The 12,083-nt window shown below is 47.5% G+C and overlaps 1 protein-coding gene across 2 annotated transcripts in view; it reads left to right on the forward strand.

Moving 5' to 3' along the window:
* The window catches only part of PTPRN2 (protein tyrosine phosphatase receptor type N2), a 1,402,724-nt gene that overhangs the window by 749,394 nt on the left and 641,247 nt on the right, over positions 1-12,083 (forward strand). The gene's annotated exons all lie outside the window — the stretch shown is intronic.

Genomic DNA, 12,083 nt, shown 5'->3' on the forward strand with positions numbered 1-12,083 from the left:
AGGCTGGGCCAACCACCGTCTGCCCCATCTTGTGCATCCGCGGCCTCTTCATCCTCTGTGACTGGGGGGACAGCAGTCACACATGTTTTTGGACGCAGACCTGCCACCTCTTTACCTGCAACAGCCAGTGTGATTGGCAGGTCGTCAGTTCATTGGGAAGTGGAAACACCTGCTGGTGTTGAGAGCTCTCTGACATCGAGAGCACCACCTTTGGATCAAGGCAACCTAACATGTCCGCCTGCATCTTCCTCACAGACCGGCAGTTTGCCAGGGACACCCTACTCAACCCCGTCAAAGCACAACAGCCAGCCCTCGGTCCCTCAGATGTGGACAAGTAAAAGACCATTTCCTCCTAGCCATGAGAAAGCTAAGAGGTTGAATTTCACCATCTGCAAGCTGTTGGCTACAGAAATGCTGCCTTTCCGCCTGGAGGACACAGTGGATTTTTGACACCTTATGTCTGTCGCAGTGCCCCAGTACCAGATGCCCAGTCGGCACTACTTCTCAAAGAAAGGTGTGCCTGCGCTCCACCAGCATGTCGCACACAACATCACCGCTTCTTTGAGAAACTCTGTGTGTGACAGGGTGCATTTCACCACAGACACTTGGACGAGTAGGCATGGACAGGGGCGTTACATGTCGCTGACAGGGCACTGGGTAACTATGGTGACAGCAGGACAAGGGGCTGCTGTCCAAGTCTTGCCGTCCCCGCGAGTTGTACGTCAATCCTCTTTATCTAGAAGTTCCTCCACTGCTTCTGCCTCCTCAACCTCCTCTCGGTCCTCCACCTGCACCCAAAGCCTGTCTGGTAATGCCACCTGCTTTCTAACTGCGCACCTCCTTACTCTGCTGGCAGCAGGGCTCAACGGCATCAGTGTTTACTTTGAAATGTCTGGGAAATGTGAGTCACACAGCTGAGGACTTGTGGTCAGCTCTGGAGACCCAGTTTCATGAATGGTTGTCTCCACTGGACCTGCAACCAGGGAAGGCCGTGTGCGACAATGCTGCAAACCTGGGTGCGGCCCTTCGCCGGGGCAATGTTACACACGTGCCTTGTATGGCTCACGTGTTGAACCTGGTTGTCCATAAATTTTCAGCCCACTATCCCGGACTAGATGGCCTTCTGCAGAGGGCACGGTCGCTGTGTGCTCACTTCCGCCGTTCGCATCCCGCAGCTCAACGACTTACATCTCTACAGAAGTCGTTGGGCCTGCCAGTTCACAGGCTGAAATGCGATGTGCCGACACGGTGGAATTCAACTCTGCACATGTTGCAGCGACTCTGGCAGCACCGACAAGCCCTGGTGCAATAGTTTCTGACGTATAGCCTGGGCCAACGAGATCCAGAGGTGGGGCAAATCACACAGCAGGAGTGGTCTCAGATCAGGGACCTATGAAGTTGACGCGCCCCCTGGGCCGTGGGGTACCCGGAGCCGCGCCGGTAGATGCTGGGGTTTGTAGTCACTGTGGCGGTGACCCGGTCCGTGACCCAGGGCGGTCAATCCAACGGTAATTTGTATATATGGATTTTATAATGTCCGACTACGCCACCTGTGGAGTGCGGCCAAAGGGGCCGCCGCTGCGGAACAGTCCTCTGAAGCTGGTGGTTTTGCTGCAATGGTATTATTACTCACCACAGGAAGAGTGTAGCTTCAGGGCAGTGTGGGTGGATGATAGTGGTTGTAGTGCAGGGAGTCAGTAATGAACACAGAGTCCGTGTGATGCAGTCCCAAGATCTTTACTCACAGTTGTTGCAGTCCAGATTACAGGTACCAGAGCTATCTCACCCGTCGTGCTGTGCGTACTCAGTGAGGGGCTCAGTCCACCCCCAGATAGCTCCGGAGTACTTAGCAGGACCCCCTTCTGTGTGTCCTTTCTCTGGCCTTCTCCCTGCACCTCACACCCAGTGACACTTCTATCCGGTATCCTCGGGCCTTGGCGGGCGACTTGTGTTCCGTCCCCTGGGTCCTATGTGGCTACCTTCTTAGTGAGACTGGTGTGGACTTTTGCCTGCAGTACATGAAATGCTGCAGCCTCCGGTTTCTAGTTGAGCCTTGCTGTTTCTCCTCTAGTTGAGGGACCGGTTCCCCTTATCTGGCCTGACCCCTCTACCTCCTGGTAGCAGCGGGAGTACAGGTGGCCTTCTGCACGGCCCGTAGCCCTAGGGTCCCTTCGGTTCCTGGAGCCTTCCTGCTCCCACTCCTCTCTTCTCTCCTTCAGTCCTGGGCCTCCCAGGCTAGGCCCGCCTCCGGAGCAGAGCTCATGCCGAGCCTCTGCTCCTGTCACTTTTCCTCCTCTGACTGGCTTGCTCTTTCTAAGATGGCTTCCTATTTATACTCTCCCTGTCATGTGCTCCCCTAAGCTGCTCCCCTAACACCCACTACATAGGATCCTCCCACCAGCTAGGGACCTGGGACTGTGCTCTCCCTTAGGAGCAATCTCGCCCTAACCCCACTGCGGGTATGTGTTGGATGCAGGTGTTAGGGTCCCGAGCCATACGCCTTCCTTACCTGAGGGTGAGATACCACACCTCTGGGTGAGATGCAGTAACTCTGTGGTGACTGCACCCTCAGGGGCGCCACACACCTTTCTGCACAGTTTTGAAATGGCGACGAAGATGTTTAGTGCTGACGACGATGCCATTATCAGCATAACTATTCCGGTGATTTACATGCTGGAGCACACATTAAACAGAATTCAGAGTCAGGTGGTCAGACAAGAGGAGGTGGAGGAAGTAGAGGCGGAGTCGTATGCGGAAGGGATAACATCTCCAAGGTCCAGACGGTTGGCAGCACCAAGGAGGCAGGCATGGGAGGGTGGGGGAGAGGGATTAAACAGGGCGCATGGTAGCAGCCAAACTGTTGAGGAAGGTGCAGGAGCCGAGGAAGAAGTGGAGGATGAACTGGCGATGGGCATGGAAGACTCATCAGATGAGGGAGACCTTGATCACATTTCTGTTGTGCGAGGTTGGGGGGAGAGGGCAGAGGAAAGAAGCATGATTCTTACCTCGCTACCAACACAACAAGGACTTGGTCCTCCTGGATGCGCAAGACACATGAGTGCCTTCTTGCTGCACTACCTGCAACATGACCCTCAGATTGCAGAATTCGAAGTAATCTCGACTACTGGGTTGCCACACTCTTAGATCCCCGGTACAAAAGTAAATTTGCCGAAATAATTCCTGCCATAAAAAGGGATTGACGCATGCAGGAGTATCTGCAGACGCTGTTGCAGAATCTTACATGTGCTTTTCCACAAAACACCAGTGGTGCACGAAGTGAATCTCACAGTTCTAACTTGCCAACCGTGGGACTGTCGAGTCTTCATCACTCAAACCGTAACAGTAACACAGTATCTGCTGGTAACAGCAATTTTGTGAAATCGTTTCACCACTTTTTTAGACCATCCTTTGCAAGGCCACAGGAGACAAGAAGTCTGACACATAGTCAATGCCTAGAGAGGATGGTGCAGGAGTATCTCCAAGTGAACATCGAAGCCATGACTGTGTCACTGGACCCTTGCTCATTTTGGTAATCCAATCTGGAAAAATGGCCGGAGCTCGCCACTCACGCCTTGGAGATCTTGTCATGCCCTGCAGCCAGTGTTCTCTCTGAACATGTGTTCAGCGCTGCTGATGGTGTGCTGACAGATAAGCGCACACGGCTGTCCACTGAGAATGTAGACAGACTCACGTTCATAAAGATGAACAAATCATGGATTCGCAAGGACTTTTCTAATCCTGTGTTATCCTTGGGAGGCTAAAAGCTTGAGGATTTGGTAATATCACCTCACCAACCGTTTTAAGCAACTGTGGGGCAATTGATGCCACTTAACCCTAGAACGCATGACCATAAAAATCTACACTTTCATATACCTGGGGCCTTTTAGGCCCGTGTGCAAATAACATTGAATAACTCAAACTCAAATGACAAACAACTATATACATGAAGAATACCTAGAGTTTCAAAATTCTAACTAAAGTAATCTTGCAGAAAATAGAAAACAATTAACAGGGCGGGACTGCGAGGCCCCAGGTATGCGTTCTAGGGTTAAGTGGTGTCTGTGCCACAATTTTGGGAAAAAATGGAAACTCTTTTTGGAGTCCCCTTGCTGTGTCTTACGTGACGTTGGCATCGTCAATTCCAGGTGGGTTGGGTCGCTCCGCCCCCCTTTTAACTGTAAGAAACTACATACACTATGGCTTGGGGTAACACAGATGATTGAGTCTGAAGAGCTGTTTACTCAGAGGTCTGCTCCAAATCTTCAGTGTCTGCTAGTCAGCGTAGAATTTTTAACTGCATCTAGCCTAGGCAATACTTTGGGCGTAGTAGCCCAGCTGCGAAGCAAGCTGCACCGCCTGTGTATCTAATAAGAATTTTTAAATGCATCTAGCCTAGGCAGACTGTGGGGACCCCCAACCAAACCCAGACGCTCAGCCCCCCTACCGCCCCCCTTTCCTTGACAATACAATAATGTAACTCTTACAACTGGATGGGTGAGGATCGGTCACAGCTTTATTAACTCTTTATACTCATTCCATTAGAAAGACATTTTATTTCTAAAATAATTCAGCTTGTTGCAGCATGCCCTGGGTCTCCACTCCGGCAACTTGGCCAACAAGTGTAACTCTCCAACATGTCCTTTCTATTTCCAGGCCACGGAGGATCCTGCGTACTCGTATGCAGGACTCTGACCCCCACCCATCACTCTTAACGCTTGTTCCACTCCGTCCTGGAGTCCTGACAGGAATATGTCCAGTCCAATATCCATTAAGTGAACACCGTCGGGCCGTATGAGGCCTGCTTTATCTCCTTCCAATTGTCGGTGTCGTACCACTACACCGCCTCTGTCTCTTCTAAATTTTGCCATCCGAATATTTATTACCCGCCTTGTCCGTTCGATGGCCGTGATGTCTCGCGCACCTTGCCATACCGCTATCGGCACAATCTCTTTCCATACTATAGCTAGTTTTGTGAAAAATTCTCTGAAGCGCTCAGTGTCTAGTTTCATTATTGCCATTAGTTATGCGCTCTTGTGATGACCTAGGTTGTTTCCCCCGGCCTGTATAACTAAGATGACCAGACATCTTGCCTCTCTCCCTACCTTGATTACCTCCATTAGTACCTGTGGCCATAGCAGGCCTCTAATACCTCTCCAGTTGAAATATGTGTTATGAAACTCTAATTTCCTCCCGCCTGGGCGGACTTTCGCCCTTTAATCTGCCCAATATATATACGAGTGGCCTATCACCCACACTGTTGGCTTAGCGTCACCTGTAAAAGAAACAAACCACGTTAGGATAACAAGTCCGGTCTTATGTATCTTGCCAAACACGTGGATCACCATCTCTCTATCCTCTGAACTTCCGTTTCTGACAGTCCTGCTCTTGCTGCTTCTGTGGCCGCGCCTATGCGGAATGAGTGTGTCCCGTAATCTTTGGGGTGGTTCCCTGCCGATGTTATGCATTTATTAAATATAGCTTGGAACTGGTATCTTGATAATGGCGTCCCATCAATGTGTGATAGGAACAAATTACTTTGTGATCTGATGGTTAGATATGGTTTTACTATTGTTACCCGACTCAGTGTACCGTTTGTGGGTTGTAGAAGTACCCAAGTGCCCCTGCCCGCTGGAACCATTTTCGATTTGTGTATGCGTAGACGTATTGCATTATTGCCTATGACTACGTCCTGGTGTAATAAGCCTCCACTGGTGCTAATTTTGGATTGAGGGACTAATTCGCTTATGCATAGCGCCCCGAAGAAGGCGATCACAAATGCAGTAGACAGTAGTGTTGCTTCAAATTGTGAGTGTCATGTTAATGGTGTTAGGGATATGATGTGAGAAATCAGTTTTAGTGACACGGGACGGGACGTCTACACTCCTGACTTGGCTGACCCCTTTTCCACCCTTTTATGGACTGTCTGATGATGAATCTTTGTCACATCTCCCCAATTCAGTAGTTGGAAGTGAAATGCTACTCCGGTCAGACACCGCTGCGCTGACGCCCCTGATATGCCCCTCATCATTAGCTGGTGGAGAAATTCTATGGTGACTTGTGATCTGGCTTGTTCACATTGGTCAACCCGTCTGCCTGCTACTAGTCGTGTCCACTCTTCCCATGCCTTACCGTATGCTTGCCACGTCGACGGGGCAACTGACGCTCTGATTAATGGCATCAACTATTCGCCACTAGATCCCATAGGGAAGGTGGGCAACTGTTGTCCCGATGGGTGGGCATTGTGGAAGAGCTCTGTGAAAATCTGCCAATTGAATTGTTATAAAGCGTTAGCAGCAGCTTTAGACCCCTCAGCATAGTGGCTAGCGCGGACCGATACATTGTGTTTTAGGCACAGGAATGCTAGCCTGGGTAGTAGGCCTAGCACTGGGAGAGACGATGATGCCATCTTATTAATGCAGTGCGCTAAGCTGGTGTTTTTTGTTATGAAGCGTATATTTTTGTAAGCCAGGAGCGCGCCCCATATTTCTATTGCTACCACTATTGGGAAGAAAAATTATTTTCAGGGCTAGATGCAGCGAAAAATTATTATTAATTGAAAAGCTGGTGGAGCTTGGTATAGATGGCCTAATACAATGAGACCCACACACTGCTAGAAGGCCAAATATTTTTTCAGAGTTAGATGCAGAAAAAAATTATATTCAGTTTGCAACCTGATGGAGGTCAGTATAGATGGACTAATAGAACAAGTCCCACACACTGCTAGAAGGCCAAATATTTTTTCAGAGGTAGATGCAGACAAAAAATTATTTTGAATTTGCAACCTGATGGAGGTCAGTGTAGATGACTAATAGAACAAGTCCCACACACTGCTAGAAGGCCAAATATTTTTTCAGTGCTAGATGCAGAAAAAAATTATATTCAGTTTGCAACCTTATGGAGGTCAGTATAGATGGACTAATAGAACAAGTCCCACACACAGCTAGAAGCCCAAATATTTTTTCAGAGGTAGATGCAGAAAAAAATTATATTCAGTTTGCAACCTGATGGAGGTCTGTATAGATGGATTAATAGAACAAGTCCCACACACAGCTAGAAGCCCAATATTTTTTCAGAGGTAGATGCAGAAAAAAATATATTCAGTTTGCAACCTGATGGAGGTCTGTATAGATGGATTAATAGAACAAGTCCCACACACAGCTAGAAGCCCAATATTTTTTCAGAGGTAGATGCAGAAAAAAATATATTCAGTTTGCAACCTGATGGAGGTCTGTATAGATGGATTGATAGAACAAGTCCCACACACAGCTAGAAGCCCAATATTTTTTCAGAGGTAGATGCAGAAAAAAATATATTCAGTTTGCAACCTGATGGAGGTCAGTATAGATGGACTAATAGAACAAGTCCCACACACTGCTAGAAGGCCAAACATTTTTTCAGAGCTAGATGCAGAAAAATATTATATTCAATTTGCAACCTGATGGAGGTCAGTATAGATGGACTAATAGAACAAGTCACACACACAGCTAGAAGGCCAAATATTTTTTCAGAGGTAGATGCAGAAAAAAATTATATTCAGTTTGCAACCTTATGGAGGTCAGTATAGATGGACTAATAGAACAAGTCCCACACACAGCTAGAAGCCCAAATATTTTTTCAGAGGTAGATGCAGAAAAAAATTATATTCAGTTTGCAACCTGATGGAGGTCTGTATAGATGGATTAATAGAACAAGTCCCACACACAGCTAGAAGCCCAATATTTTTTCAGAGGTAGATGCAGAAAAAAATATATTCAGTTTGCAACCTGATGGAGGTCTGTATAGATGGATTGATAGAACAAGTCCCACACACAGCTAGAAGCCCAATATTTTTTCAGAGGTAGATGCAGAAAAAAATATATTCAGTTTGCAACCTGATGGAGGTCAGTATAGATGGACTAATAGAACAAGTCCCACACACTGCTAGAAGGCCAAACATTTTTTCAGAGCTAGATGCAGAAAAATATTATATTCAATTTGCAACCTGATGGAGGTCAGTATAGATGGACTAATAGAACAAGTCCCACACACAGCTAGAAGCCCAAATATTTTTTCAGAGGTAGATGCAGAAAAAAATTATATTCAGTTTGCAACCTGATGGAGGTCTGTATAGATGGATTAATAGAACAAGTCCCACACACAGCTAGAAGCCCAATATTTTTTCAGAGGTAGATGCAGAAAAAAATATATTCAGTTTGCAACCTGATGGAGGTCAGTATAGATGGACTAATAGAACAAGTCCCACACACTGCTAGAAGGCCAAACATTTTTTCAGAGCTAGATGCAGAAAAATATTATATTCAATTTGCAACCTGATGGAGGTCAGTATAGATGGACTAATAGAACAAGTCACACACACAGCTAGAAGGCCAAATATTTTTTCAGAGGTAGATGCAGAAAAAAATTATATTCAGTTTGCAACCTTATGGAGGTCAGTATAGATGGACTAATAGAACAAGTCCCACACACAGCTAGAAGCCCAAATATTTTTTCAGAGGTAGATGCAGAAAAAAATTATATTCAGTTTGCAACCTGATGGAGGTCTGTATAGATGGATTAATAGAACAAGTCCCACACACAGCTAGAAGCCCAATATTTTTTCAGAGGTAGATGCAGAAAAAAATATATTCAGTTTGCAACCTGATGGAGGTCTGTATAGATGGATTGATAGAACAAGTCCCACACACAGCTAGAAGCCCAATATTTTTTCAGAGGTAGATGCAGAAAAAAATATATTCAGTTTGCAACCTGATGGAGGTCAGTATAGATGGACTAATAGAACAAGTCCCACACACTGCTAGAAGGCCAAACATTTTTTCAGAGCTAGATGCAGAAAAATATTATATTCAATTTGCAACCTGATGGAGGTCAGTATAGATGGACTAATAGAACAAGTCCCACACACAGCTAGAAGCCCAAATATTTTTTCAGAGGTAGATGCAGAAAAAAATTATATTCAGTTTGCAACCTGATGGAGGTCTGTATAGATGGATTAATAGAACAAGTCCCACACACAGCTAGAAGCCCAATATTTTTTCAGAGGTAGATGCAGAAAAAAATATATTCAGTTTGCAACCTGATGGAGGTCAGTATAGATGGACTAATAGAACAAGTCCCACACACTGCTAGAAGGCCAAACATTTTTTCAGAGCTAGATGCAGAAAAATTTTATATTCAATTTGCAACCTGATGGAGGTCAGTATAGATGGACTAATAGAACAAGTCCCACACACTGCTAGAAGGCCAAACATTTTTTCAGAGCTAGATGCAGAAAAATATTATATTCAATTTGCAACCTGATGGAAGTCAGTATAGATGGACTAATAGAACAAGTCCCACACACAGCTAGAAGGCCAAATATTTTTTCAGAGGTAGATGCAGAAAAAAATTATATTCAGTTTGCAACCTTATGGAGGTCAGTATAGATGGACTAATAGAACAAGTCCCACACACAGCTAGAAGCCCAAATATTTTTTCAGAGGTAGATGCAGAAAAAAATTATATTCAGTTTGCAACCTGATGGAGGTCTGTATAGATGGATTAATAGAACAAGTCCCACACACAGCTAGAAGCCCAATATTTTTTCAGAGGTAGATGCAGAAAAAAATATATTCAGTTTGCAACCTGATGGAGGTCTGTATAGATGGATTAATAGAACAAGTCCCACACACAGCTAGAAGCCCAATATTTTTTCAGAGGTAGATGCAGAAAAAAATATATTCAGTTTGCAACCTGATGGAGGTCTGTATAGATGGATTAATAGAACAAGTCCCACACACAGCTAGAAGCCCAATATTTTTTCAGAGGTAGATGCAGAAAAAAATATATTCAGTTTGCAACCTGATGGAGGTCAGTATAGATGGACTAATAGAACAAGTCCCACACACTGCTAGAAGGCCAAACATTTTTTCAGAGCTAGATGCAGAAAAATATTATATTTAATTTGCAACCTGATGGAGGTCAGTATAGATGGACTAATAGAACAAGTCCCACACACAGCTAGAAGGCCAAATATTTTTTCAGAGGTAGATGCAGAAAAAAATTATATTCAGTTTGCAACCTTATGGAGGTCAGTATAGATGGACTAATAGAACAAGTCCCACACACAGCTAGAAGCCCAAATATTTTTTCAGAGGTAGATGCAGAAAAAAATTATATTCAGTTTGCAACCTGATGGAGGTCAGTGTAATGCACACGCCCGGGCTGAGCGGCGTGTGCGTGTGATTGTAGTGATTCCACTGGACCGTGCCGGAGAGTGAATGCCTGGAGGGGCGTAACTAGGTATTCACCCGATCCGACCAGGGTCGCACGACGGCATACGACGCCAGTGCACCAAGGAGGAACCGAGCAGAGGGACCAGGTGCTACTCCAGGACAGACCCCGGACACGGCTGTTGACCCACACAGGGGAATACAGGAACAGACTGGTAGGCTGGCGCACAGACTGGTGGGTATAGGCAGGCACGACTGGTATGCAGGCAGGTGGGTATGCAGGCAGGGGGGTACAGGCAAGCACAGCTAGGGTGCAGACAGGGAGGCACTAGCAGGTAGGAACACAGGTGGGATAGGACCCAGTACACACTGGGACTCAGGAACAATACAGGCAGAGGGGTACAGGCAAGCACAGCTAGAGTGCAGACAGGGAGGCACTAGCAGGTAGGGACACTGGCGGGATAGGACCCAGTACACACTGGGACTCAGGAACAGAACCACAGATGTGGCGGACAAACACAGCAGAGTGAGGCCGCCCAGAGAGGTGAGCGAGAACAGGGCAAGACAAGGCCGCCTGGAGCGGTGAGCAAGAGTAGAGCAGGACAAGGCCGCCAGGAGCGGTGAACAAAGGGTCAGAGCTGAGCGAGACTGCCGGAGCAGTGAGCAAGAGTAAAGCAGGACGAGGCTGCCTGGAGCGGTGAGCAAGAGTGGAGCAAGACTGCCAGAGCAGTGAGCAAAAGGATAAGAGCGGAGCGAGACTGCCGGAGCAGCGAGCAAAAGGGTCCGAGCGGAGCAAGGCTGCCGGAGCAGCGAGCAAAGGAGTCAGAGCAGGCTAGAACCGCCGGAGCGGTGAGCAAAGGAGTCAGAGCAGGCTAGAACCGCCGGAGCGGTGAGCAAAGGAGTCAGAGCAGGCTAGAACCGCCGGAGCGGTGAGCAAAGGAGTTAGAGCAGGCTAGAACCGCCGGATCGGTGAACAAAGGAGTAGGAGCAGGCTAGAACCACCGGAGCGGTAAGCAAGGCAGAGCAGGGGGGGCAGGGCTCTGTTCACACGGAACAGACAGGAAGAGAAAGGCAGAGCCAGATACCCACAGGATACTTGCAGTGAAGTAGCGAGTGGACCACAAACTCACAAACGGGAGTACAGAGACAACAAGCAGGAGTTAGGTACGAGTTCAGACTCTGCAGAAAAAGGAAGGGAACGGACATAGAGGCAAAACAGGTAAAGGATAGGAAAGAGTTCAGACTGGAACTGAGTGTACGGAGGAGACCGACACTGCAGCGGGATACAGGAGCGGGTCTGGGAATACGGCCCTCAGAGAGGCGGGACGAACAGGCAAGGAGCGTGTTCAGACAGGACAGACAAGATACAGGAACAGGTCTAGGTAATCGGCCCCTAGAAGGCGGGAGGAACAGGCTAGGAGCGAGTTCAGACAGGCCTGGAAATACAGCCTCCAGGATAGGCAGACAAGAGAACACAGACAGGACTCAGTTCAGACACGGGAACTGATACCGCAAGGCAGGAGACATATACAGGACTCAGTTCAGACACGGGAACTGATACCGCAAGGCAGGAGACATAGACAGGACTCAGTTCAGACACGGGAACTGATACCGCAAGGCAGGAGACATAGACAGGACTCAGCTCAGACACGGGAACTGATACCGCAAGGCAGGAGACATAGACAGGACTCAGTTCAGACACGGGAACTGATACCGCAAGGCAGGAGACATAGACAGGACTCAGTTCAGACACGGGAACTGATACCGCAAAGCAGGAGAAATAGACAGGACTCAGTTCAGACACGGGAACTGATACCGCAAAGCAGGAGACAAAGAACGGGACCTGGCACCTTCAGAGTGCAAGCACACACTGAA

The sequence above is a fragment of the Phyllobates terribilis genome, unplaced genomic scaffold, assembly GCF_046119375.1.
Source record: "Phyllobates terribilis strain yellow unplaced genomic scaffold, ASM4611937v1 Scaffold_4__5_contigs__length_816908805, whole genome shotgun sequence".
In the NCBI taxonomy this organism is placed as follows: domain Eukaryota; kingdom Metazoa; phylum Chordata; class Amphibia; order Anura; family Dendrobatidae; genus Phyllobates; species Phyllobates terribilis.